Below are 27,982 nucleotides of genomic sequence, written 5' to 3'. Positions count from 1 at the left end.
TTAGGGTTAGGGTTTAGAGAGTCACAAAGCATACAGGTTTAGAGACATTGGGGCTGCAAAAGGCATGCCAAGATGAGTGTGGCACTACACCAACACTGGTCCTTGCACAACCTCCTCGTCTGGAAAACCGACTGTGCTGGAGACCCCAGGGTCACAATACAGTTTCATTATGATTAGGGTTGTGGTTAATGTTAGGGTTCAGAAAGTCACAAAGCCTACAGGTTTAGAGACATTGGGGCTGCAAAAGGCATGCCAAGATTATTGCCATGCTGCACTAACATTAGTCCTGAAGCAACTTTCTCATCTGGAGCACCTACTGTACTGGAGACCACAGCCAAAGTATTATAGTGTCAAGATGAGTAGGTTTATGGTTAGGATTGGTGTTCAGAGAGCCATAAAGCCTATACGTTCATGGATATTGGGGTTGCAAAAGGCATGCCAAGATGGCTACAGCACTTCACCAACATTGGACCTTGTACAAATTTCTCATCTGGAACACCGTCAGTGTTGGAGACCACAGCCTCAGTATTATGCTATCCGTAAGATTAGGGTAACAGTTAGGGTTAGGTTTCAGAGACTCACAAAGCTTACAGGTTCAGAGACATTGGGGCTGCAAAAGGCATGCCAAAATGAGTGGGGCACTGCACGAACATTAGCCCTTAATCAACTTCATCATGTGATACTCCCATCATTCTGGAAACATGAACCTCAGTTCCACGCTGCCATTCAGGTTAGGGTTAGGGTTCAGGAAGCCACAAAGCCTACAGGTTCAGAGGCATTGAAGCTGCAAAAGGCATGCCAAGATGAGTGCGGCACAACATTGGTCCTTGCACAACAATCTCATCTGGAACACCAACTGTCCAGGAGCAAAAGAGCGTATAGCTCCTAAGATATTATGAATGAAAAAGGCTTTGAGAGGGGAGCACAGCACTGCACCAACACTGCTCTTTCAACGCATTTCTCATGGGGGACACCCATTCACATGGAGGATGTCAGCCTCAGCTCGACAGTGTCATTCAAATTAGGTTTTGGGTTAGGGTTATCTTTCAGAGAGCTAGAAAGCCTACAGCTTCCAGGATAATATAGATGCAAAAGACATGCCAAGAGGAGCATGGCAGTGCACCAACATTGCTGCTGTACATCCTGGACACCCATTTGGCTGGACGACGTCAGCCTCAGGCACACAATGCCTTTCAAACTGGGGTTAGGTTTAAGGTTAGCGTTAGAGTTGCAAGAACCACAAAGCTTACAGTTCACAGGATATTTTGGAGCAAAAAGACATGCCAGGGGGAGCACGACAGTGCACAAATATTGCTACTTCAACAGCTTTCTCATCTGGAACGCCCATTCTGCTGGAGGACGTCAGCCTTAGCCCCGCGATGCCATGCAAATTAGGGTTATGATTAGGGTTATCGTTCAGAGAACCACAAAGCTTTTAGACCCAAGGATATTGATACTGACAAAAGAATGCCAGGGGGAGGACAGCAATGCACCAACATTGCTCCTCCAACATCTTTCCCGTCTGGGACACCCATTCGGCCAGATGACGTCAGTGTCAACACCACTATTCCTAGGAATTTAGGGTTAGGGTTAGCACTCAGAGAGCCACAAAGCCTACAGCTCCCGGGATAATAGGGCTGAAAAAGTCATGCCAAGGGGAGCACGGCACTGCACCAATGCTACTCCTTAAACAGCTTTCTCATGGAGGACACCCATTCGGCTGGAGGACGTCAGCCTCAGCTCCAAGACACCATGTAACTTAGGTTTAGGGTTAGGGTTGGTGGTCAGAGAGCCACCAAGCCTACAGCTCCAGGGATATTATGTCTGAAAACAGCATGCGAAATGGATCACGGCACTGCACCAACATTGCTCCTTTAACACCTTTCTCATCTGGGACACCCATTCAGCTGGGTTAGTCCTTCAACACCTTTCTCATCTGTGACACCCTTTCAGCTGCAGGATGTCAGCCGCAGCTCCATGATGTTGTGCAAGTTAAGGTTAGGGTTTAGCTTAGCTTTAAGAGAGCAACAAAGCCTATGTCTCCTGGGATACTAGGGCTGAAAAAGGCATGCCAAGGGGAGCAAGCCACTGCACCAATGCTACTCCTTAAACAGCTTTCTCATGGAGGACACCCATTCGGCTGGAGGACGTCAGCCTCAGCTCCAAGACACCATGTAACTTAGGTTTAGGGTTAGGGTTAGTGGTCAGAGAGCCACCAAGCCTACAGCTCCAGGGATATTATGTCTGAAAACAGCATGCGAAATGGATCACGGCACTGCACCAACATTGCTCCTTTAACACCTTTCTCATCTGGGACACCCATTCAGCTGGAGGACGTCAGCATGAGATCGACTATGCCATACAAATTAGGTTTAGGGTTAGGGATAGAGTTAGGGTTAGGTTTAAGAGAGCTAGAAAGCCTACAGCTTCTGGGATACTAGGTTGAAAAAGGCCTGCAGAGGGGAGCACAGCACTGTACCAAGATTGCTCCTTCAACACTTTTCTCATCTGGGACACCCTTTCGGCTGCAGGACATCAGCCTGAGATCCAGGATGTCATGCATATTAGAGTTAGAGTTATGGTTAGGATTCAGAGATCCACAAAGCCTACAGCTCCTGCGATACTATGGCTGAAAAAGGCATGCTAAGTTGAGCAAGGCACTCTACCAACATTGCACCTTCACCATCTTTCTCATCTGAAACACCTATGCATCTGCAGGATGTCAGCCACAGATACAAGACGCCATGCAAATTAGGGTTAGGGTTAGTGATCGGGCTAGGTTTAACAGAGCCACAAAGCCTACAGCTCCAGGACACTAGTGCTTCAAAAAACATGAAAGGCGAGCATGGCGCTGCACCAACATTTCTCCTTCAACATCTTTCTCTTCTGGGACACCCATTCGGCTGCAGGACTTCAGCATCAGCTCCACGATTCCATGCAAATTAGGGTTAGGGTTAGCATTCAGAAAGCCACAAAGCTTACAGCTCCATGGATATTAGGGCTGAAAAAGGCCTGCGAAAGGGAGCATGGCACTTCACCAACATTGCTCCTTCAACACCTTTCTCATCTGTGACACAAATTCGGCTGGAGGACGTCAGCCTCAGCTCCAGGATGCCATGCATATTAGGGTTAGGGTTAGGGTTATTATTAGGATTCAGAGAGCCACAAAGCCTGCAGATCCAAGTACACTGGTGCTTCAAAAGGCATTCCAAGTGGAGGACAGCACTGCACCAACATTGCTCCTTCAACACCTTTCTCATCTGGCACAACCATTCGGCTGGAGGACATCAGCCTCCTCACCAGGATGCCATGCAAATTTGGATTAGGATTAGGGTTGCCGTTCAGAGAGCCACAAAGCCTACAGCTCCTGCAATGCCAGGGCTGAATAAGGCATGCCTAAGGGAGCACGGCAGTGCACCAATATTGCTACTTCAACAGCTTTCTCATCTGGGACTCCAATTTGGCTGGAGGATGTCAATCTCAGATCCACTATGCCATGCAAGATAGGGTTAGGGTTAGCCTTCAGAGAGATACAAAGCCTACAGCTCCGGGGACGCTGGTGCTTCAAAAGGCATGCCAAATGGAGCACAGCACTGCACCAACATTATTCCTTCAACACCTTTCTCATCTGGGGCATCCAGTCGCCTGCAGGACGTCAGCCTCAGCTCCACTGTGCCACGCAATTTAGGGTTAGGGTTACTGTTCAGAGAGCCACAAAGCCGACAGCTCCAGGGAAATTAGGGCTGAAAAAGGCATGCCAAGGGGAGCACGGCACTGCACCGACATTACTCCTTCAACACCTTTCTCATCTGGGACACCTATTTGGCTGGAGAACGTTCTTCTCAGCTCCATGTTGCCATTCAAGTTAGGGTTAGGGTTGTCGTTCGTAGGGCTACAAAGCCTATGGTTCCCGGGATACCAGGGCTGAAAAAGGCATGCCAAGGGGAGCACGGCACTGCACCAACATTGCTCCTTCAACACCTTTCTCTTCTGGGACACCCACTCATCTGGAGGATAGCAGCCTCAGTTCCAAGATGCCATGCAAATTAGGGTTTGTGTTAGGGATGGTGTTATGTTTTATAGAGCCACAAAGCCTACAGCTGCAGTGATATTGGTGCTGCCATAGGCATGTCATGGGTAGTAAGCAAACATATTTGACAGGCTGAGAAATTTGGGCCTGTTCAACCTGGAGAAGTGAAGCTGCGTGGAGACCTTATAGCAGCCTTCCAGTATCTGAAGTGGGCCTGCATGGATGCTGGGGAGGGACTCTTTGTTAGGGACTGTAGTGATTGGACAAGTTGTAATGGGTTCAAACTTAAACAGGGGAAGTTTAACTTAGATATAAGGACGTTCTTTACTGTGAGGGTGGTGAGGCACTGGAATGGGTTGCCCAAGGAAGTTGTGAGTGCTCCATCCCTGGCGGTGTTCAAGACCAGTTTGGATAGAGTCTTGGGCGACACGGTTCAGTGTGAGGTGTCCCTGCTCATGGCAGGGGTGTTGGAACTAGACGATCCTAAGGTCCTTTCCAAACCTAACTATTCTATGTTTCTATGATTCTAATTGGATCTCCCCATGAAGCTCCCCAACCAGGCTGCACAAGATACAAAGACAATGTAGCAGCTGCTAAAAATATAACCAAAAACTCTCTTCATCCTCTCAGCTTATGCATACTATGCCACAAAGAAAGAAGATAAAGGAGCAAGGAACATTTCTTACTGTCGTGGTTTGGGCCCAGTCAGTAACTCGGAACCACACAGCCGCTCGCTCACTCCCCGCCTTCTTCCTCCCACCGCTCCCAGAGGGATGGGGAGGAGAATCAGAAGAATGTAACTCCCACGGGTTGACATAAGAGCAGTCCCGCAACTAAGGTATAATACAAAACCACTACTGCTACTACCACCAATAATACTAATGATAAGGGAAATAACAAGGGGAGAGGATACAATTGCTCACCACCCGCTGACCGATACCCAGCCCGACCCAAGCAGTGATCTGGGCCTTCCGGGTAACTCCCCCCAGTTTACATACTGGGCATGATGTGCCATGGTATGGAATACCCCTTTGGCTAGTTTGGGTCAGGTGTCCTGTCTATGCTTCCTCCCGGCTTCCCCTCCTCCCTGGCAAAGCATGAAACTGAGGAAGTCCTTGGTCAGAGTAAACATTACTTGGCAACAACTAAAAACATCAGTGTTATCAGCGTTGTTCCCAGGCAGAAAATCAAAAACACAGCACTGCACCAGCTACTAAGAAGGAGAAAAATGACTGCTGTAGCTGAACCCAGGACAGTATCCACCCCTTATTCCATACCATTCACGTCATGCTCAGATCCCACATCTCTCAACACACCATCGCCCCTGAACCATATATACAAATATATGTACACCCACACCCACACACAAAGAGAAAGATATCATTCCCTAGTCCATGGACCAATCCCTATAAAATTGCTGAATTCATCCAGTCCATAATGTCAAGCTTCATCTCTTGTAATTGTCTTTCAGGGCAGGAGGGACGGTGTGTGCTGTTGGGTTGTTGCCTGCTGATGACACTGCCGAACTTGTCTGGTTACTGCTGAGCTCTTCTGGTTTCGTCAAAATTCATTCTTTCTTGGGGTGATGATCGAAAGGAAGTCAGGGTCAGTTGCTGGCGACCTGAAGATATCTAGCTGGTGGGCTATAAAAGTGTTATAGAGCAGGCAACAGCATACAATTGAGTTCATTGGCTGTTTTCCCCCAAAATCAAATCCCCTTGAGGTACACATCGGACTTCCCCATCTTCCCGCATTACCCACCAAGTATATCCAGGTCCCTGAGCAAAAGCAACCCCACGAGTGGGTTTGCCTTTACCTGAAGCAGGAATAACCCAGACTGTCTTCCCCAACAAATTCTTCATGTGCACCACAGGAACTTTATCCCCCTCTACAGTACGTAAAAGTTCTGATTGGGCTGGGCCAGCCCTGTTGGCAGATCCCCTACTGTTGACCAACCAGGTGGCTTTTGGCAAATGTGTATCCCAGTGTTTGAAAGTCCCACCACCCATTGCTCTCAGTGTAGTTTTTAACAGCCCATTGTACCGTTCGATTTTCCCAGAGGCTGGTGCATGGTAGGGGATGTGATATACCCACTCAATGCCATGCTCTGTGGCCCAAGTGTCTATGAGGTTGTTCCGGAAATGAGTCCCATTGTCTGACTCAGTTCTCTCTGGGGTGCCGTGTCGCCACAAGGCTTGTTTCTCAAGGCCCAGGATAGTGTTCCGGACAGTGGCATGGGTCGCAGGGTATGTTTCCAGCCACCCAGTGGTTGCTTCCACCATGGTAAGCACATAGCGTTTGCCTTGGCGGGTCGGTGAGAGCATGATATAGTCAATCTGCCAGGCCTCCCCATACTTGTACTTCAGCCATCGTCCTCCATACCAGAGAGGCTTTAACCGTTTGGCTTGCTTAGTTGCAGTACGTTTCACATTCGTGAATAACCTGCGCAATAGTGTCCATTTTTAAGTCCACCCCTCGATCACGAGCCCATCTATATGTTGCATCTCTGCCTTGATGGCCTGAGGTGTCATCGGCCCACCAGGCTAAAAACAATTCACTCTTATGTTGTAAATCTAAATCCATCTGAGCCACTTCAATCTCAGCAGCTTTATCCACTTGCTGGTTGTTCTGGTGTTCCTCAGTGGCCCGACTCTTGGGTACATGAGCATCTATGTGGCGTACCTTCACCACCAGGTTCTGCACCCGGGCAGCGATATCTTGCCACAATGCAGCAGCCCAGATGGGTTTACCTCTGCATTGCCAGTTGCTCTGCTTCCATTGCTGCAACCACCCCCACAGGGCATTTGCCACCATCCATGAGTCAGTATAGAGACAAAGCACTGGCCATTTTTCTCGTTCAGCAATGTCCAAGGCCAGCTGGGTGGCTTTCACCTTTGCAAACTGACTCGATTCACCCTCTCCTTCAGCAGTTTCTGCAACTTGTCACAGGGGACTCCACACAGCTGCCTTCCATCTCCGATGCTTTCCCGCAATACGGCAGAACCCATCAGTAAACAAGGCATATTGCTTTTCACTCTCTGACAGTTCATTATATGGTGGGGCCTCTTCAGCATGCATCACCTCCTCTTCTGGTGACATCCCAAAATCTTTGCCCTCTGGCCAGTCCATGATGACTTCTAGAATTCCTGGACGACTGGGATTTCCTGTTCGAGCTCGTTGTGTAATTAGTGCAGCCCACTTACTCCATGTAGCATCGGTCGCGTGATGTGTAGAGGAGACCCTGCCTTTGAACATCCAGCCCAGCACAGGAAATCGGTGTGCCAGGAGAAGCTGTGCTTCAGTTCCAATCACTTCTGAGGCAGCTCGAACCCCTTCATAGGCTGCCAGTATCTCTTTTTCAGTGGGAGTATAGCTGGCCTCAGATCCTTTATATCCCCGAGTCCAAAAGCTGAGGGGTCGACCTCGAGTCTCCCCTGGAGCTTTCTGCCAGAGGCTCCAGGTAAGTCCATTCTCCACGACTGCGGTATAGAGCACATTTTTCACATCTGGCCCGGCCTGGACTGGTCCAAGGGCTACTGCATGAACTATTTCTCGTTTAATTTGTTCAAAGGCTTATTGCTACTCAGGGCCCCATTTGAAATCTTTCTTCTTCCGGGTCATGTGATAGCGAGGGCTTACAATCAAACTGTAATTTGGTATGTGCATTCTCCAGAACCCCACAACACCTAAGAAAGCTTGTGTTTCTTTCTTGTTAGTTGGTGGAGACATTGCTGTTATCTTGTTGATCACGTCTGTGGGGATCTGGCGACATCCATCTTGCCATTTAATTCCCAAAAATTGAATCTCCTGTGCAGGTCCCTTGACCTTATTCCGTTTTATGGCAAAACCGGCCTTCAGCAGGATTTGGATTATCTTCCTCCCTTTCTCAAAAACTTCTTCCGCTGTATCACTCCACACGATGATGTCATCTACGTATTGCAGGTGTTCTGAGGCTTGCCCCTGTTCCAGTGCAGTCTGGATCAATCCATGGCAGATGGTAGGGCTGTTTCCATCCTGGGGCAGTCGGTTCCAACTGGATGCCCCTCCAAGTGAAAGCAAACTGTGGCCTGCATTCTGCTGCCAAAGGGATTGAGAAGAATGCATTGGCAATATCAATTGTGGCATACCACTTGGCTGCCTTTGACTCCAGTTCATATTGAAGTTCTAGCATGTCCGGTATGGCAGCACTCAATGGTGGTGTGACTTCATTCAGGCCACGATAGTCTACTGTTAGTCTCTGCTCTCCATTAGACTTTTGCACTGGCTATATGGGGCTATTAAAGGGTGAGTGGGTCCTGCTGGTCACTCCTTGGCTCTCCAGTCTGCGGATCAGCTTATGGATGGGAATCAAGGAGTCTCGGTTGGTGCGATATTGCCGCCGGTGCACTGTTGTGGTCACAGTTGGCACTTGTTGTTCTTCGACCTTCAGCAATCCCACAACATAAGGATCCTCTGAGAGACCGGGCAAGGTGGACAGCTGCTTAATTTCCTCTGTCTCCAAGGCAGCGATACCAAAAGCCCATCTATACCCTTTTGGGTCTTTGAAGTACCCTCTCCTGAGATAGTCTATGCAAGGATGCATGGAGCCCCTGGACCAGTCACAATGGGGTGCTTTTGCCACTTCCTCCCAGTCAGGCTGATTTTAGCCTCCAGTACAGTTAACTCTTGGGATCCTCCTGTCACTCCAGAAATATAAATGGGTTCCACCCCTTGTTACCTTGATGGCATCAGGGTACACTCTGCACCGGTATCTACTAGAGCCTTATACTTCTGTGGGACTGATGTGCCAGGCCATCTGATCCACACAGTCCAGTAAACCCGATTATCCCTCTCCTCCACCTGGCTGGAGGCAGGGCCCTGCTAATAGTAATCACAAGATTGTCCTCTTATGTCTTGTAGAAAGGGATTAGTATTCCTTATCACAGGAGCTGGAGTAAAATCCGCTCTTCCACTCCACCTGGGAAACTGCTCACCAGAGACTGGAGCAGCAGCTTTCCTGGGAGGATCATCCTTGACCATTGTTCTCCTCTTCAGGTCACGCACCCGTTGCTCCAGAACTGAGGTAGGTTTTCCATCCCACTTTCTCATGTCTTCTCCGTGATCCCGCAGGTAAAACCATAGGGTGGCCCGTGGTGTGTGCCTCCTATATTTTCTTTCTCGAGCAGTAGGGCGCCTTCTGTTAATAGTTGAGACATGGGTTGGTACACGTGGGGAGCTGGATAGATCGAATAAATCGTCCCTCAATTGTTTGAACTCCTGGGACAGTTTTTCCACAGCTGAAATGATGGAAGGGGTGAGATTGTCTTCGAACTCTCGGAGTTGATGAATCAGTTCATCCACTTTGGTGATGTTCCATCATTCCAGGTCATTGATGCCAATGAGTGGGCATATGATGATGGTGCACTCCATATAAGTTTCCACCACATGGGTCATGTACATTCGACTTCATCTGGATCTACGGATGTGTTCCTGGCATCTGGCCTACAATACATCATCTCTAGAATGGCTGATTCCCTCAGGGACTGGACGCCTTTCTCTATCGATCGTGGTCCAGTTGGCTGAGCGACTCATAATATCGTCTTTGTAGGGAAAACTTTCCTTCACAGCTGCCAAGAGCCGTCTCCAAAGGCTGAGGGCTTGCTTCTCTCTTGCAATCGCTTTGTAAATTCCTTCTTCCCTAGCAAGTGATCCCCGCTGCTTGGCTTCCTTACCTTCTAGTTCGTGATCATCGGCCCCGTTGTCCCAGCATTGGAGCAACCAGGTGACAATGTGCTCCCCTAGAAGACAGCTGAAATCTTTCCGCATATTCTGCAGCTCGGTTGAGGTCCAGGGTCGAGAAGCCACCTCTTCTTCTTCTTCCTCTTCCTCTGATCCATGTAGTAGTAACTCTTGTTCAGATCCTGTTCTGTGTAGTAATTGCATTGGGACTTCATCTTTCTTCACTGCAGGGATTGCTCTTTGTGCCTCTCATTTGCTTTTTCTTACAGGGGCAACAGATATTGCCACAAACTGCCCATTTGGTTTAGCTGCAGTGTTTATCACTGTGGTTGGAGTGGCTGCTATGTCTGCCACTAGGATTGGAGTGGCTGCAGCATCTGCCACTAGGGTGGGAGTGGCTGCAGTGTCTGTTGCCAGAGTTGGTGCAGCTGTTGTGCTTGGGGGTTGAGTAACACCAACAGCTGCATTGTGTGTTGCTGTCGAAGTTTGAGTAGCTGCTGTATTGTCACTGGGGTTGGTGTAGCTGCAATGCTTGGAGTAGCCGCATTGTCTGTTGCTGTCAGAGTTTGAGTAGCTGCTGTGCTTGTCACTGGGGTTGGTGTAGCTGCTGCCTTTGAAGTTGGAGTAGTTGCGTTGTCTGTTGTGGTCAGGGTTTGAGTACCTGCTGTGCTTGTCACTGGGGTTGGTGTAGCTGCTGCCTTTGAAGTTGGAGTAGTTGCGTTGTCTGTTGTGGTCAGGGTTTGAGTAGCTGCTGTGCTTGTCACTGGGGTTGGTACAGCTGCTGTGCTTGGAATTGGAGTAGCTGCGTTGTCTGTTGCTTTGCCATTAGATCCAGAGACATTTTTTTCCCTTTGAAGGTGCTGGATAGTGTTGAGCAGGGCTCTGTAGGCATAGGCCAAGCCCCAGCACGTTGCCATCATTTGTCCCTCTCTGGTATAACCAGGACGACAGCACACCTCGTTTAAGTGTTTTACTAGTTTTTCCGGATGTTGCACTTGTTCAGTGGTGAAGTTCCAAAGCACTGGAGGGGCCCACTGGCCTAAATACTTGCCCATACTATCCCACACACCCTGCCACTCATGACTGTCCAGCCTCAGGGAAAATCTCTTGGTGGTCCTCCTATATCGTCGTCTAACCCTAGACCAGATTTGAACCCAATAGTGCTTAACTTTCGAGATCAGACAAAATAGAGTGTTCCCAGGGTGGGATGGCCATGGGTAAAACACACTCCGTATGTTTGCCAACATGCTGATCCCCAGCACAATCAGCAGGCAGGTCTCAAGGGTATTCAAAGGCCATCCAAAACCTTCAGAACTCTCTAATGCTGTTGTAAATAGGCTGGTGGTGGAGCGGGGGGTGTAAGGGAATGCCTCCTTCATAGGTTGACCCCCCGAGGAGAAAAAAAAATACATGTAATTGCTAAAAAATTTCATTACATACCTCTCAAAGTATAGAGGTGTTGGCCACACCAGGAGTGCAAGCCAGACCAGTTTCATGATCAATGAGTCTATTGTATTACAAGTCATTACCATGAAGTACAGTGAAACAAGAACCTTAGCCCAGGCCCCCCAGCTGATAAACACTAAAACAGCAAATACTGGCTGTAAGTAAGGTATGACATGCTGAAACTCTGAGATCAAGTGCAACAACTCTGAGAGCCAATAAATCAACGTTGTGATGAGTAGTAACAATGAATGCTTATCACAAATATGATTAGACACACTCTGGTCAGATCTACTGTTATCTCAACCCTTCGTGCCCCACGTTGGGTGCCAAAAAGAACTGTCGTGGTTTGAGCCCAGCCGGTAACTCAGAACCACACAGCCGCTCGCTCGCTCCCCGCCTTCTTCCTCCCATCGCTCCCAGAGGGATGGGGAGGAGAATCAGAAGAACGTAACTCCCACGGGTTGACATAAGAGCAGTCCAGTAACTAAGGTATAATACAAAACCACTACTGCTACTACCACCAATAACAATAATGATAAGGGAAATAACAAGGGGAGAGGATACAATTGCTCACCACCTGCTGACCGATACCCAGCCCGACCCAAGCAGTGATCTGGGCCTTCCAGGTAACTCCCCCCAGTTTACATACTGGGCATGATGTGCCATGGTATGGAATACCCCTTTGGCTAGTTTGGGTCAGGTGTCCTGTCTATGCTTCCTCCCGGCTACCCCTCCTCCCTGGCAAAGCATGAAACTGAGGAAGTCCTTGGTCAGAGTAAACATTACTTGGCAACAACTAAAAACATCAGTGTTATCAGCATTGTTCCCAGGCAGAAAATCAAAAACACAGCACTGCACCAGCTACTAAGAAGGAGAAAAATGACTGCTATAGCTGAACCCAGGACACTTATCATGTTCCCCACACTGGAGTGATACAATCCTATGCATTCCTTGGCTGTGTTTCACAGTAAAGATCTTCAAACTCATTTTTAATAGAAGGAAAGGAAATACAACAGTTTAGGTAGAACTCAGGTAAACCCCAGGTCTATCTGTAATATGGCAGATGCAACTTTTTAATTTTGGGAGGTGGGATGGTGAGGAAGCTGAAGAAAGCTGAGGGCTTTAGTTGGGTATATTACCTTAATACTCTAGCCTATGTTTTTTAGGCAAGGAACAGACCCTAGGAAATTTGATTTTCATCACTTTCCTGCCATTTAGCAAATAATTAGGTATACTACTGGCCAAGCACATGGCTGAATCTGTCTTGTAGCCATTTCTTGTGTAGCCAAAGAAATCAAAATAGCTCCTGTGCAGTAGCAAAATGTTAAAACTCATGCGAACCTCAGGAGGATTCTTCCATAATGAAATGTCTTTTTAAGAATCTGCAGATTCTAAAACTATTGAAAACATCTGTTTTGCTAATACAGTTATACAAAAGAAATGCTACAGTGGAAGTCCAGTGCCCTGTTAATTTGCCGTATTGTGCCTGCTGAGACAGTTTCTGGAGGGCCGCATGTTATTGCTGGCTCAGCTCACTCTGTGAGCCTGAACAATACAGGATAGCAGGCATTCAGGGACTGAATTAAGGTTGCATTGGCATTAAGGTTGTATTACTTTTCAGCTCTAGTATTCTGACAGTGTTTCTTTGCACACAGTTTATAATTTAGACTTGGAGATGTAGAATATAAACAAAACCACAGACTCAAAGTTCAGCTGTTTGGCTTGTATCTGCTTATAAAGTACACTGGGTTTGTTGTGTCAAAAACAAAGCTCAAGAGTGACTAAGTATTATTTCTATGAATTAAATTTCTTGTGTATTGGCTTTATTGCATATGGAAACTCATTTTATCTAATATATTTTAACTGTACTAGAAAAGTTTCTTCAGCTTTTACCCCAGCAAGTCACATGAGGTTTTTGGGTTGTTTTTTTTTAATGTTGCTCAAGTCTGTTTTAAGAGCAGGGATGTTTCTTGTGAAGTGTATAAGCATTATTTCACGGAGGTGAAAAACAAATCTCTGGGAACATGTTATTAAGCTGAATAAATATTTGAAGGATTTTCTGAAGGTGTCCTTAGGTAATATTTGTTCCACAGTTAACTTTCTGATAAGAGTAATTTTTTGTCTCCCTCAACAGGTATCCTCAGCTCGAGGTATCAATGCTTATGGAAATACCTCAGTGGTACAGATAGGTAGTGTTGCAGGCTATATTGATACACCAGACTCACCAGCGACTATCAGCTATTTGCCTGGGCTGCTGTACAAATTTAGCTGTAGCTATCCACTGGAATACTTGGTTAACAACACCCAGCTTGCTTTGTAAGTGTGCTTTTTATTTCTATCTATCTGTTTCATTCCTATGTTTGTGTAAGCCCATGTGTATGCACACACATGCACATACACCTAAATATATGCATGCCATAGCAGTATTGTCAACATAGTAATTTTTAGCTGTGCAAGAGTAAAGAGGAAGGAAAAAGCACTGAAAGAAGAGGTGATACAAAGGAAAAGAAAATGCCGTAACATCACTGTATGAGATAACATTGTTTATGAAGAGAGCCTTAAATAGTGTAAAGCTTCCTTTAAAACTCAGGTTGTCTGATGACAAAATGGAGGCAGCAAAAAAATTGAACTTCTTGATGAAATAGTTTGTAAGCATGTGAATATAGAATTCGAAATAAAATATTTTCATGACTAAACCTTGTACATCATGATCCTTTTGTCACTTTGCCTTTCTGCTAATTATTTTTCTGATTTGTGTTTTCAGCAGTATCCATTACTTTCTTTATAGTTAAGGTTCTGTCAGTGCTCCAGCTATAAATTCCTATTTCTGAAGTTTATAACCCAAATGCATAAATTAACTTCTTGTGATATGACTCATTGGCTTTTTTTAATTATAAAAAACAATGAAGTGCATAAACACACACAAAGATATCTTCATGATGCTTTTTGGTTTCTGCTTCTATTGTAGGTCATCAGCTGTAATTTTTGTACGAGAGAACAATGGTACATTTATCAGCATTTTGAATTTGTTGCTTTACAATGTGAGTATAAAACACAGTAGTATGACCTGAACTAAAATCATCTCTGCACTATGTGGGTACAAGCTAGATTAGCAGAGCAAAGTATAGACTCCTCCTCATTATTTACTATTGCCTTCTCACCGTTCCCATGAACCAGGCCTTTCATCCAGGCATCTTTTATCTCTGAGTTCCCTTGTCCTTTTTGTTTGCATGTACCTGTTGTCCTGTATTTATATGGCTGGTATTTGATGACAGACAGAGTCTTTTTGTCCTGTATTTATACAGTTCCTCAATTGAGAGCTCTGGCTTTCAGGTTGTAGTACCACATGACTAATCAGATGATGTAATAACGATCATACCTCAGAGTGCATACTTGTATTTGCATTTATTATGTTTATGTGTGTATGTATACATATTACTATATATGTCTGTCTGTGTATGTGTACATTGTACTAACACAGAGAGTACTCTGTAGAATTCCGTAAAAATATTCCAGGCCTGTTCCCTTTGTAGTAAACTGTAGCACTCTTGCTGGGGTATTTTTATGTTCAAGCCTCATCAAAGTATTTTGATCACCTGTAATCGAACTGAGGCATGTGGAATTTGTTTAAAATCTATAGCCCACTGCACTTGTAATCTCACTGCATGGACTTTCAAGATTTTAGGGGTTAATAATTTTAACAGTTTTTAACTAACACTACTCCCATATGTTTTAGGTAATTTAACTTGGATATGCATTATTGTAAAAGCTTTCACTACGTAAATATGAATGGTGACAGTAAAACACGAAAAATGCTTGGACCTTTACTTAACATCCCTAAAATGATATTTTTATGCTGATTAAAATTTTTATTCATCCATTTTAAATACCTGGTTTAAATACCAATTTTTCCATCTATCAAGCATCATTGTTATAAATTATAAATCTGATTTTTTTGCATTATTATTCATGTCATCATGGTGCTGAGTTATAAGTCATGCAACTCATTTAAAAGTCAATGTTTTATGCTTTGAACATAATGAGCTATAAATATTGTAACAGCACATTTTCCAAACGCATGCTTAAAAAAAATTATGTTTGTTTGACAGAGCAGAGCTACAAATAGCATATTATCTGTTAAAGTGAAGATCATAATTCTCTTATTTTTAAATAAACCTGTGACCAAAAAGATAGAGCAGGGTGAGGATAGCTAAATTTCTCAGGGTGAGTGTTGACAACCACATATTTGCTGCCTTTCAGGGCCCAATTCTGCAAACAGTAAGGTATAAATGCAATTGATGCTCATACTGAGCACGTTTTTTCCTCAAATACCAGATGCCAAGAGGGGCTTTCATCCTCCCCAACCCACTGAGTTTACAGGTTGACCATGAACAGTGCTATCTTATCCTTCTGGTTTCAGAAAATATTACTCAGTCTAGTGAGTAGCACTAGCATGAATAATACTGCTAAGGCTGGCAGATTCAAGTGATGGATCTCCCCTTCTGGTTCACATCCTGGGGCTCAGTATACACACAGACAGCTTGCACACTGCCTACAGCCTGCCTGGATCTGAGTGTTTCTTGGGACAGCCATGGTCTTGTGAGCTCTGATTCTGTGGTCTCACTTGGTCCCTGTTAGAGAGACCTGGATCTGGGAGGAACCTCGAGGCTCTTGTCTGCCCTTGGTATTGGTGATGAGTTGTGCACAGATTTGGCTCTTGGCTGAGAGCAGCCATACTTACAAACTTTAGCTGGAGTATAATTTCCTGTCGTGGTTTAAGCCCAGCCAGTAACTCAGAACCACTCAGCTGCTTGCTTACTCCCCACCTTCTTCCTCCTCACGTTCTCGGAGGGATCAAAAGAGGGGAGGAGAATCAAAAGAATGTGACTCCCACAGGTTGAGATAAGAACAATCCAGTAACTAAGGTATAATACAAAACTGTTACTGCTACCACCAATAGCAATAATGATAGGGGGAATAACAAGGGGAGAGGATGCAGTTGCACACCACCCGCTGACTGATACCCAGCCCCACCTGAGCAGCGATCTGGGCCTTCCGGGTAACTCCCCCCGGTTTATATACTGGGCATGACGTGCTGTGGTATGGAATACCCCTTTGGCTAGTTTGGGTCAGGTGTCCTGCCTCTGCTTCCGCCCGGCTACCCCTCCTCCCTGGCAGAGAATGAGACTGAGAAAGTCCTTGATCAGAGTAAACATTACTTAGCACAACTAAAAACATCGGTGTTATCAGCGTTGTTCCCAGGCAGAAAATCAAAAACACAGCACTGCACCAGCTACTAAGAAGGAGAAAAAATGACTGCTACAGCTGAACCCAGGACATTTCCTAACATTGACTCTTCATGTCTCAGCTCGCTTCCATCCTCCCTCACAAGGTGATGTTTACATTTATTTTATGGTGTTAGCATGTTATCGTTAGGAAAGACAAGAGGAGACATGATAGTCTCAGAGTTTAATAGCAAAATGTTTATTGGGCTTTCGCAGAGCCTAAGTGGCTATGTGCTTTTAGGCTTTCCTGTAAATGTCTAACTGAATAAAACCTGCTCTTTAAGAAAAAAAGAAGAACTATGGAATGTAAGAGTGACGGACTTGCTGTGCACTTTTTAATCAGTTGCAAAATGTGACAGAGCTACCTATGAGAGAAATGTAAAATTACTTTTAAAGAAGGGAAACTTACCTGAACTTACTTGAATGGTTTGTGAGGGACTTGCTCGTGTATGTCACAGAGCTAGTCTGTGTGTGCATGTGTACTTCCCAGGGCCCCTGATGCTGCAGAGATTTAATATTGGGCGTGCTGTGCATTTTGGTATTGTTCTCTTTGGAAAACATAGCTGATTTTCGTGCTTAATCCTTCTTGTTGCTGTCAGCTGCTGGTCTCGGTCTTGCCTGCCACACTGAACCTGTTCAAAACTCCGCTTATAGTAAAACTTTTCATGTGTATGTATTGAGTGTTTTGACCTCTGACAAGGTCTCAACGTGCTGAGTCCCTGTGCTTTCCGGGTTAGCAACCAATTTGACGTAGGTGATGTTACCAGTAAGTGCATTTCGATATGCTGAATTAACATCTGTCACTCAGATATGCTTTGTAGCTTTGTTGCTGTGCTGACGTTAATGGTTCAGCCTTTGAACAAGAAACCAATAAAACAGCTATATCTCTGTAGTAGTATATGAGGAATTCCCAACTTTTATGTTATATACAGCTTGCTTGAAACAGCTTTTTTAAATACTGGAATTTAAATGAAAACGTTTACTTGTAGTTTTCAACAAGCCAACTTCCATCAAAACTACACTTTGCACAATAGAATGTGTCTGTTTTCCCAGACTACAGCTTAAGATATATAAAACCTGGTGGCATTGCTATCTCCTGGGGCACTGTGACAACCTAGTCAAGCTCCTCCTTTAGAAAACTACAGAAGCTGCTGTGTTTGCCTGTAGGTGCTGGGAGGCTTAATGAGATGTTAATGATTGATACATTTTCTTTAATCACCAATCCAACCACTTCATAAAATCATAAGCAGGTTCCCTAAAATAGTTGCATAGGATAAGGCCAGTTAAGTGTTGTTCATCTTTACAAACTTGTAGCCAAATGCTGTGACACTGCTTTTTACTTCTTCCCTTATGGAGGACAAAGTAAATCACTGTCCCACATAGAAAAGTCAGAAAAATTAGATGGGAGTTCAGTCGGTGGCTGCAGGTGGGTTGTTACAGTGGGATTTCTGGTACACTGAGGCAATGTTTGTTTTTCAGGATTCAACCTACAGCCAGCAGCTCCTTATTCCGAGTACAGGTTTACCTTTGAAAACCAAAATATATGCAGCTGTAAGAGCAACCAACCTTGATGGCAGGTACCATGAAGGATGTTATTTCTTGTCTTGCTTGCTATTCAGCTCTTGGTGTTGCAAATTTTTCTGATTTAGAAGCAACTGTCTTTCCTCATAGCCTTTTATATGTCAAAATATTGGTTGGTGTTTGGTAATCACTGCCCTCAGCTCTGGGATATCAGGTCCTCGATGATGAATTGAATGCATATCTTGCTGCTGTCCTCCTGATGAAAGCTCTCCTGAATTATACTTTAAACCCTATATTGCTCTTATTTAAGAAATGGCCTCGATCAAGTGAGAAACTCTAGGGCTTTTAAAAGTGGGATGGTTTTGATTTTTAGTCCTATGCAGCCATGACTTCTGAGAGGAAGTATACAACCTGTGTCGGTATGGCAGCTGACTTGCATGAAACCAAATGATTTGATTTATACAATTCTGCTGCTATACTGTGCTGTTTAGTTTTTTAAGTAGTGGGAAGAAACAGGTGATATATTCGGAATGCAGGATCACTTGTATGTGACCTGTTAAGCACAGTGGCTCAGCTTCAGTGTGACAACCTGCATTATCAGTTTGTATGCTTGCCTTACTGTCTCTTAATCTTATCTCATCCGCTCTCCACCCCTACTCTTACGTTGCCAGTTCACCTCATCTATCACTTTGCTTCCTGTGCAGGTGGAATGTTTTGATGGACTACTGTTACACCACACCATCTGGTGATCCTAGCGATGATCTTCGATCTTTTTTTCAGGTAGGTCCTGTGCACACCCAGTGGTTTTTGGGTCCTTCCTTTAAAATACAGTCATAAATCTCTCCAATAGCAGTGTTCTAAACTGCCTGGAAAGTCTAAGTAATCTTAGCAGGGAGGACCAAAGGCTAGGCTTACAGATAACACGTCAGGACCTATCTGGTTTGTGAACATAAACACAGAAACAAGTGCAAAGTCATAAGAATCATGAAGGTAGAGAAGCATATATCCAAAATGGCTCTACTAGAGATACCATAAACACATCAACTGAATAGCTAAACTGGCCTTTATTTTACTAAAGGTACCATTGTGGTGAATGACATATATAAAGCATCGCAGATTCCAGTTCAGGAAAGCAGTTAAGCAAATAATTAAAGATAAATAGATGCTCCTACTTCTACTCCTAGCAATAATATTTATTTGAATTGGAGCTTTGAAAAACATATTGGCATATCTTAGACTAAATCTCAGCAGTGAGAACTGCTAGAGAGTTATCTTCGTTTAGAGTTGCCTACCTATACTGGTTAGCATACCTGATTACTTTTTGCTTCAGGTCTCAAGTTTCTCTGGGCACTTAAATTAAATGATACCTTGGTTATAGCTGTGGTGTTGCAAAACAAAACATACTGGTTTTGTAGAAATGCATTTCAGCACAGGACTATGCGGCCTAACAGGCAGATTGTAGCTTCCCATGTTTCACATTTAGGGTGCTGTGTTCTTTTCCGAGGAGCTGAAGCACTGAACTTGTTGCTTAAGTTAGCTTATTCTCAGTTAAGAGCTTCAAAATGCTAATACAGCTGCTCATCCTAGTTTTAATCTTCTCTACAAAAATTAGTTGTGACAAGGACTGACAGACAACTATAATTGAAAATGGTAAGAGCCAAAAGGGCCGATTTTCCTTTGAGGTGTTTCGTTTTGTGGAGCACAAGAACCAGAAGATGTCTACAGTCTTCCTTCACTGAAGGACAAAGCTGCGCAGAGCAGATGACTGTCCCTTTCTTGTGACAGTAAGGGGGGGAGGGAATTACATCCCCTACAGTTAATTACCACCCTCCTTATCGTTTGGGAACTGCTGTTTTGTTGAAGTTCGTGAAGTTATTTCAATTAAAAATTATTTCACTTTAGGAACAATAAATATATTTTGGAAACTGAAATATCTAAATAAACACATAAACACAGAATATTCTGTCATGTCTTCAGAATGTAGTATTGCTTCCTTCTGAATGACTTTCCGTTTAGAATTTTAAAATGCTATCAGCTCAGTGTACTTCTGACATTTTGTACAATGTTTTATACTTTTATGTTACACTTTAAAATAACCAACTGTTTCTATTGAATCAATATGATGAGTTTTTCTAAGTCCTTTCACGAGAAGCTGAAATGAAAGAAGTGCGCTTGATTGAAGCATACTTGAGTACTCAAGATAAGGGTAGAAAAGTTAGAGATGGTAAAGGTGGATTCCAGATGACAGAATGCTGGGGATTGTTTTAATATGAGTCACTGCTATTTAGAACAATATGGAAAGTTTGTACATTTTCTGTGGAAAATGTGCAAACTTTAACTCAAGAAGCTTGCTGGGCTAGGGATTGTAGCATGTTGTCTATCCCTAGTCAAGCAAAACATGTTTGTTGGGGAAAACTGTCTGTAAACAAAGCTTTGAGAAATTAACTACTGAAAATTTAATATACTATAAGATGGATCTTGTGTACAACAGCAACGTAGCTCTGTAAATAAAGTAAGGCAAAATTCAATAGGAAGCCAGGCATTTATAAGATACTCTTCCAGGGAATATTGTGGCTGGTTTTATTGCAAAGTAATTTAATGCATGCAAAAAAGTAAAATCAAAGTTGTAGTATTGCTTATAAAAGAGTTTACATTAAAGCAGGAAGCACAGAAGGGCAATAATTCCATTCCACTCTGAAACTGATTGTTTTGATTAACCACTCAGATTTGCAGTAACAGAAAAAGAAGAGATGCTGGTGAGTGGACAACTTGGAGCCCTCAGAGCACCTCTGGCAATGTTGTGATCTCTGCTGGCCCCATCATTATGAAGAGAGGTAGGAATGAACAAACTTTTCCTATAGACTGCAGAAATTCCAGAAAGCTGAAGAAATATTTTCCAGTTTAATATAGATTTTCAGTGACTTAGGGAAAGGGTGGATTCTCCATGAGATTGCTGTGTTATTTTTTTTTCTTTACTGTTGGAGCTTTTGGTAGAAAATTTGAGCTAAGATTTCTGTTTGGCTCTCACATGCTTCCTTTACCACGGTAAAATCACTGTGGGATACTGTTATGCACATAAGGACATTATAAAAGCCCAAACTCAGTGGGTTGATGACTCTTTTTTGTCAGATTTCACTGACAATAATGGAATTTAAGGTACTGTGTTCAGTGTTGCAATTTACTTTGGACAGATAATGAGTATTCACTGTCGCTTTCTATTCACCATTTCTTCCAGCTTTACCTCTGGGTTTTTATCTAAGTAAGTGTTGCATAAAATTAATACATGCTATGCTTTGCCTTCAGCTATAAGGAAGAAATAGGACAAACACATTGTAAATTCTAAACAGAATGAGCCAAAATCTACTCTTTTAAATCCCACGACTTCCATTTCTATTGCCAAAGCATTGTTTGCTTTTAAAAAGGCAGATTTAAATACAACCTGCAATCTCGGAAAAGAATTTGAGACTACTGTTGATAAAATAAAATATTTGATAAAATTTAAGACATTATGTTTACAGATATTTATAAGTAGTTGCAGTTAAGCAACTGATTTCAACAGTCTTAGATTCAGGAAGCTGAGAACAGGACTGAATTCCGTCTGAAATAATCAGATGGAAATAATTTAAACACTTGAGAAATAAAATATTTCTTTACATGCAAAGTGTTTGTGCCCACATATACAAACAGAACAACTGACCTTTCAGAATAGGGAACCATCTTAGCAAAAGACCACATTTAGAACAAATACATTCTGTTATAAGCAACATTTCTGCAACGAAAATAAGTGAGGTTTTTTCTGCATTATATGTAGTCCCAATTGAGTTGCTGCCACCTGGTTAGTTGAGAAAAAGTGGAAAGAACTAACTTCAAAGTTGCATGCATGACTACTTATGGGAAATGAATGACAGATTTGCTCAAACATGTATGCTAAGGAAATGTTGCCTTCGGCAAGGAATAGAAACTAAATAAAGCCTGTTATATGAGCAACCCTTTTAGGTAATATAGCTTATTATTCAAATGCTGTGAATTCTATTTTTACAACTGAAAAAAGAAAAAAAAAGGTACTTATCAATTACCTTTAAATACTGTGTAACTTCAAGCAAAAATCTGTCCGTGGCTCTTTAATAGCCCCAACGAAAGGGTAAATGATTTTATAATTTCATGACAACTGTTGAAGTTTTTTAAATGAAAACATGAATAAGGCTGGAAAACGAAAATCATTTTTTTAGGCATCATCTACTTGAGGTATGATGTGGCATGTTTATTTTTAGGTTAAACATATTTCTGCATCTCCATATCATGCTTTTGGAGCATCCCATTCCTGCTATCGGGGGGTGGTTTGATGGGAAGTACTCTGAAAAAAATGTGATTCAGTTCTGGACTCTATCACAAATTTCAAAGTGACATTGTGCAAGTCCCTTAATCTGACTTGCATTTCACTTTTCCTTCTGAAGCAGAAAGAGGGAACTGTTATTTCTTCGCATTGTCCCTTCCCATCATGAAAACAAGCACATTAAAAATGTGAGGTTCATGAACACTATAGTCAGGAAAAGAAAAGGGGAGGGTCATGATAGAATTTGAGCAGAATGCTCTGATTTTGGGTGAGGAATGCTGGCTTACTCTGGTGCAGTGCTACATGGAGATGCTTATACTATTTTCAAGGCCATCTTTAGTACAGGTACATTTGTACAGAGCCCATCAAAGCTGCTGCACCTGACTCACCATGGTACATGTGTGCCAGTGTTGTCTGCAGTTGCATGGACCCTTCACTTCCCTCATAGGTTGGTGTTGCTTCTGTCTGGGGCTGGTCCCATGCACATCAGTGTCTGCAGAGGCACCTCAAGTTACCTAGGTCTTGCCATTATCAGTCACCAGTTGTTCTGGCAGCAGAGCTGTTCATGCAATTACTTAGGAACTCAATAGTGCTGCTGCAGATGAGTAATGGTGGTCCTCTTGTGTATTTCTGAACTCTTGTTACTAATATTTTGTTTTTTTCAGAGAAACTGTATTCGTGTTTTTAAATCTAAAATAAGTCATTACAAGAGACATACACAGCAGAAAATATTTTGGTCTCTGTGTATAAAAACTAAGCAGGTACCTACTTGTGAAGGTGAAATTGTGTAGCTTTTGATGGACGTCTCACTTAAACTTTTAAGGCAGCTGCTCAAAACAAATGTATATGTGAGTTTGCTTACAAGTTGCACAAAAAAGGAAAAATAGTGACAAGAAATGTAATTCTGAGATGGACAATGGTAAGTAAGCAAACACTGAAGACAAGGTATAGATGTTTCCCTGAATATAATGCTGCTGTGTAACTGTCAAGAGAAAAAGGAGAATGGGGAAAGGGCATTTCTCTAATCATTTATGGTCCCTGGTGTATTTTTCCTTGAAAAATTTGGGTGAACTTTCCTCCTGTACAGATCATCATGTAATCTGATTTTAACAGTGTGTATAATATTTTGCTTATGGTTGTATTTTTATTGAGGGACAAAATAGAACTGGCCAACTTTTCAATTAAGAGGTTTCTGCATTAAGGTGGGGTTTTTGTTTTCTGGTTGTTTTCTCCATTGTTAGGTTTGGGGGATTTTTTTGGTGGTTGTCATTTTGGGGGTTTTTCCCTCCACAGACTATTAAGTAACTTCACATGGGTGTGCTCACGTTACAAACGAAGCAATTCCATGCAATTGGTGGTGTTGTCCTTATTCTATTAGAGGTGCTAAAAGCTACTAGTTAGTGTTGCAAGTATAGCTGATGTGTTTTGAAAATAAAGCTAGGACTATTGGCTTTTGTGTTGCAAGGAGGGGAGCCGTAGGTAGAGGTATTTGTAAAATATAATGCATCCCATTTTTGTTTTCTATAGATGAGATGCCAACCAACAATTCACAACTTGGTAAGTTAACCAAACTTCAAGAAACATAAAAGGGGGTTTATGAGTGAAACAGAACTGAGGAGATGATAAACCATTTTGATTGAGCTCTATACACTCAGCCAGAATGTTTTTCTTTTGGGCTTTTGTCCTGGGTTCAGCTATAGCAGTCATTTTTCTTCTTAGTAGCTGGTGCAGTGCTGTGTTTTTTAACTTTCAGCCTGGGAACAACGCTGATAACACTGATGTTTTTAGTTGTTGCTAAGTAATGTTTATTCCAATCAAGGACTTTCTCAGTCTCATGCTTTGCCAGGGAGGAGGGGAAGCCGGGAGGAAGCAGAGACAGGACACCTGACCCAAACTGGCCAAAGGGGTATTCCATACCACAGCACGTCATGCCCAGTATATAAACCGGGGGGAGTTACCCGGAAGGCGCAGATCACTGCTCAGGTCGGGCTGGGTATCGGTCGGCAGGTGGTGAGCAATTGTATCCTCTCCCCTTGTTATTTCACTAATCGTTATTATCATTGGTGGTAGCAGTAGTGGTTTTGTATTATACCTTCGTTGCGGGACTGCTCTTATCTCAACCCGTGGGAGTTACATTCTTCCCATTCTCCTCCCCATCCCTCCGGGAGTGGGGGGAGGAAGAAGCGGGGGGGGGGGAGTGAGCGAGCGGCTGTGTGGTTCTGAGTTACCGGCTGGGCTCAAACCACGACAGCTTTTTTTTTTTTTTTTTGTCAGTTAAATGAGTCAATACTGACATGCTGTAAAGAAGTCAATTGGTGAATCTGGAATGCTCAGTTTAATTTGTGTACCCAGCCCCACCAACGTAGGAATTTGTAATTCCTATGATGGAATTGAAATGAAAATCTGCTCCTATGATATATGAGGGTGAGGGAACATTGCAACTGCCAGATGGAAAATCAGACTTAAACAGTAAAATTTGTTCATGTCATGCAGAAGTAGAGCAGCAAACTGGTTTTTGTGGTGCAGTCCAGCTCAGTTCAGAGCTCAAAGTCAGAAAAGCTCTGCTTCAGCTCCTGTTTTCCTAGCATTTAACCATACAAAGAACCTATGGAGAAGCTTGGTTGCAACTTGTGGTCTGCTAGGGCAATGAAGGAAATAAATAGGCTGTGGGGGAGATCAGGTTTTTTAAGTTTCAGGTTGCTTCTCCTTTAGGCACTTGGAGGGCTTGTTTCAGCCTGTTACTGCCCTCTGCTGGTAACAAGGAGTAGCTGATGACTAAGAAAAGATAGTCAAGGTAACCAGGTGGTCCATTGGGCCATTCCGCCTTTCACTTGTTCATAACAGGACTGAGTGGCACAAGCAACCTGTCCTGTGAACTCCAATACTATTTATTCCCTTCTTTTCTCAACTTAGACCACATAAAAGCAGCTAGCTTTCTTTCGTGGCATAGAAACCAAGTTCTCCCTGTAACGAGCTGATCTGTGCTGTGTTCCTACCTATGGATATCATTAAAATAATAAAACCCAAATTCTTCATTTGCTGCACACAGCTTGCTGTGTTAATGGCTGCTACCTTGCCTTCCCATCATCCACGATGATCTTGAGGGCAGGTGGCTATTTCTGGGAGAAGCAGTTTGGTTTCCCATGGAGAAGCTGAGTTGTTTCATCTCACTCTCCATCACTGGTAATGGCAAACACAGGTCTTAGGCAAATGCACATTGGTGCTTTGGGTAGCACCCACCACTCAAGTGTGGGTGTGTTTTTCCCCTCCTGCTGGAAAAGATGGTACAGGCTGAATGTGTGTGTTCCAGTATCCAGGGATTGGTTCATAGGCTGTTGAGCTATGCTAAATAGTGAATATGTTACCTCTTCTGAGGATCGATAAATGTGTTTAGAAGCCTTCTGTGAAGGTATGCAGATGAACTTGAAGTATCTCAGATATATGGTGCTAGATATGCTTGCTAAGGGTTTATACACTCTTTGAATTGAGATGTGAATACTGATAATCAGGGAAGAAATCCTTTCATTAACTTGATTAGGCCACAAATCCTTATACCTCTGCCTTGATAGTTCTTGGACACCAACAGTCTTGCGTTGAATAACACGGATCAAGGTCAGTCACTAGCATATGAGGGATTGTGTCTTGTAAGCATCCTTACTCTCTTTATCCCTCAGTATCATGGACATTGAAAGAACTATTTTCAACGTATATGTAGATAAGCTTTATCCAAGTAGACAGGTGTTCATTCTGAAGCACAGTTTTAGCCCCTTCATTGCAGTTATTCTGTATATAGGGTGTTGTAATAGAGAGACAGAAGTGTTTGGCACTGCTGAGAGATTGTCATCAGATCTTACCTGTGCCTTTTTGTTCTCCTTACAGCTCATCCAGAAGGACCTCCTTTCCAGCTGAACTCAATCACCACTGCACTGATTTCAGGCATTGTCATCCTAGGTATCACAAGCATTTTCTTTTTTGTATGCTCCCTAGCTCTTCTGCACAGAAAGTGGCCCAACAGTTCAGTCTTGACTGGCATCCGAAATCCAGTTTTCAACTGAAACTGATGATTTACTTGCACTTTTTCTTTGGAGCTGCCTTTTTTGTCCATGAAATATGATTCCATTAGAAAATAATATTAAGGCAATGCTCCAGCTGTATCCAGCTTCTATTCCAGCTATTCTGTATTATTATTTTGGTAGATGATGTTGTGTAGGTAAGCAGCAGTGATATTGGTAACAATCCTAGAAAATTATGAGAATCTCAATTGTGTTTGTGATTAGACTGTATAACATCATGCCCATGGGTGTGCTGACAACAGAGCTTGTGTCTCCAGCTTCCCAGTGAGGTCTCAAAGCTGAAGATATAGAAGGTGAGAACCTTTCCAAGCCTGCCATGCTTACACTAAACCTGACACATCCATAAACATTCATAAGTTCATACACACCTACTAAGATAAGGATCACTTCTATTTTGTCATGGTATTTTTCACAGATCTGAAAAAACGTTTGTGTCTTAGGAGGACTTTGTTTTATTCTATATTGGCTAAAAAACCCCACAAAACTCAAGAGAGACTTAGAATAAGTGATTTTTGCTTGTTGTTCATTTAGAAATGTTTTTAGACGTATCTTCCATTGAATTGTGATGATATCATGTGAAGGACATAATTTGGTTGAGTATCTTTAAGTCACATAGTTTAAGGCAAACTGCAGTTGGTCCCAGGGAACAATGCTGCAGTTCTTGAGGTGGAAAAATCTTTTCCTAGCAAAATCATTGAGTAAGAATCAGTGAGAACTTTAACTAATGTTTAGCAGCAAGTTTATTCTGCACAGAACTGTCACATCTACAGCCTTCAGTCAAATTCTAACCCTAGGAACTGCTCCAAGGGGAAAAGTATTCCTTCCTCTCCAGGACTGCTTGAACAGGCAAGCTAATACAAACAAGTAATGCCTGAACTTTCCTCATACAGAACTTTTTTTTGAGCACAACTTGGCAGTTGAGAAAAAGTTTCATTAATACCCTAATTTGTAAGGGCCACTTTTGCCCCATGAGCTTTGCAGTTTTTGGATAAGGCTTTCCTTTCTACATGCAGAGTTGTAAATCAATGCTTATTTCTTTAGCAGATTTCCTGCATGGATTAGACTTCTTCACTGCATGGATGAGGGGAAGAGAGCAACTAGAGGGATAACAGTCACAAGCAGTACCGTACTATTGACTCTAGTTAATCTCATAAACACCAGACTTAACTGAAGTGAGTGTGAGTGACCAGGTGCCCTCAAACAGGAGCACAGGGCAGCTGATAGCTATGTAGAATAGACAAAAATGCTGGTACTAGAGGCCACTGTAGGCACAACATATATTAAGATGGACTGGATAGACGGTTGGGATTTTGGCCCCATGTACAGCAGTTAAATTTCATTTTTCATGTACTGCACATATTTGCCTAGAAACACCTCATTGATATTTATCATCATCCTGTGTTAACCATATCTGTACTTTCATTGATGTGATGCAACTGGCTAACAATCAGGGCTTTTTGCCTCTCCAGACTCAGGACAAATGCAGGCATGTTCTCAGTTTTCTCTGATCCTGCAAATGCTGTATAAAGGCCTGTTGTTCACAAAGTCCACTGTGCTGTGGTATCCCTTACAACCA

At 43.2% G+C, this 27,982-nt stretch overlaps 1 pseudogene; it reads left to right on the top strand.

Moving 5' to 3' along the window:
- LOC115601710 overlaps positions 1 to 26,388 on the top strand; it is a 49,553-nt pseudogene extending 23,165 nt beyond the window's left edge.
- The last annotated feature ends 1,594 nt before the right edge of the window (positions 26,389 to 27,982 follow it).

The sequence above is a fragment of the Strigops habroptila genome, chromosome 2, assembly GCF_004027225.2.
Source record: "Strigops habroptila isolate Jane chromosome 2, bStrHab1.2.pri, whole genome shotgun sequence".
In the NCBI taxonomy this organism is placed as follows: Eukaryota; Metazoa; Chordata; class Aves; order Psittaciformes; family Psittacidae; genus Strigops; species Strigops habroptila.
The sequence above is the reverse complement of the archived record's forward strand: the minus strand, read 5'-3'. Positions and strand labels throughout refer to the sequence as shown.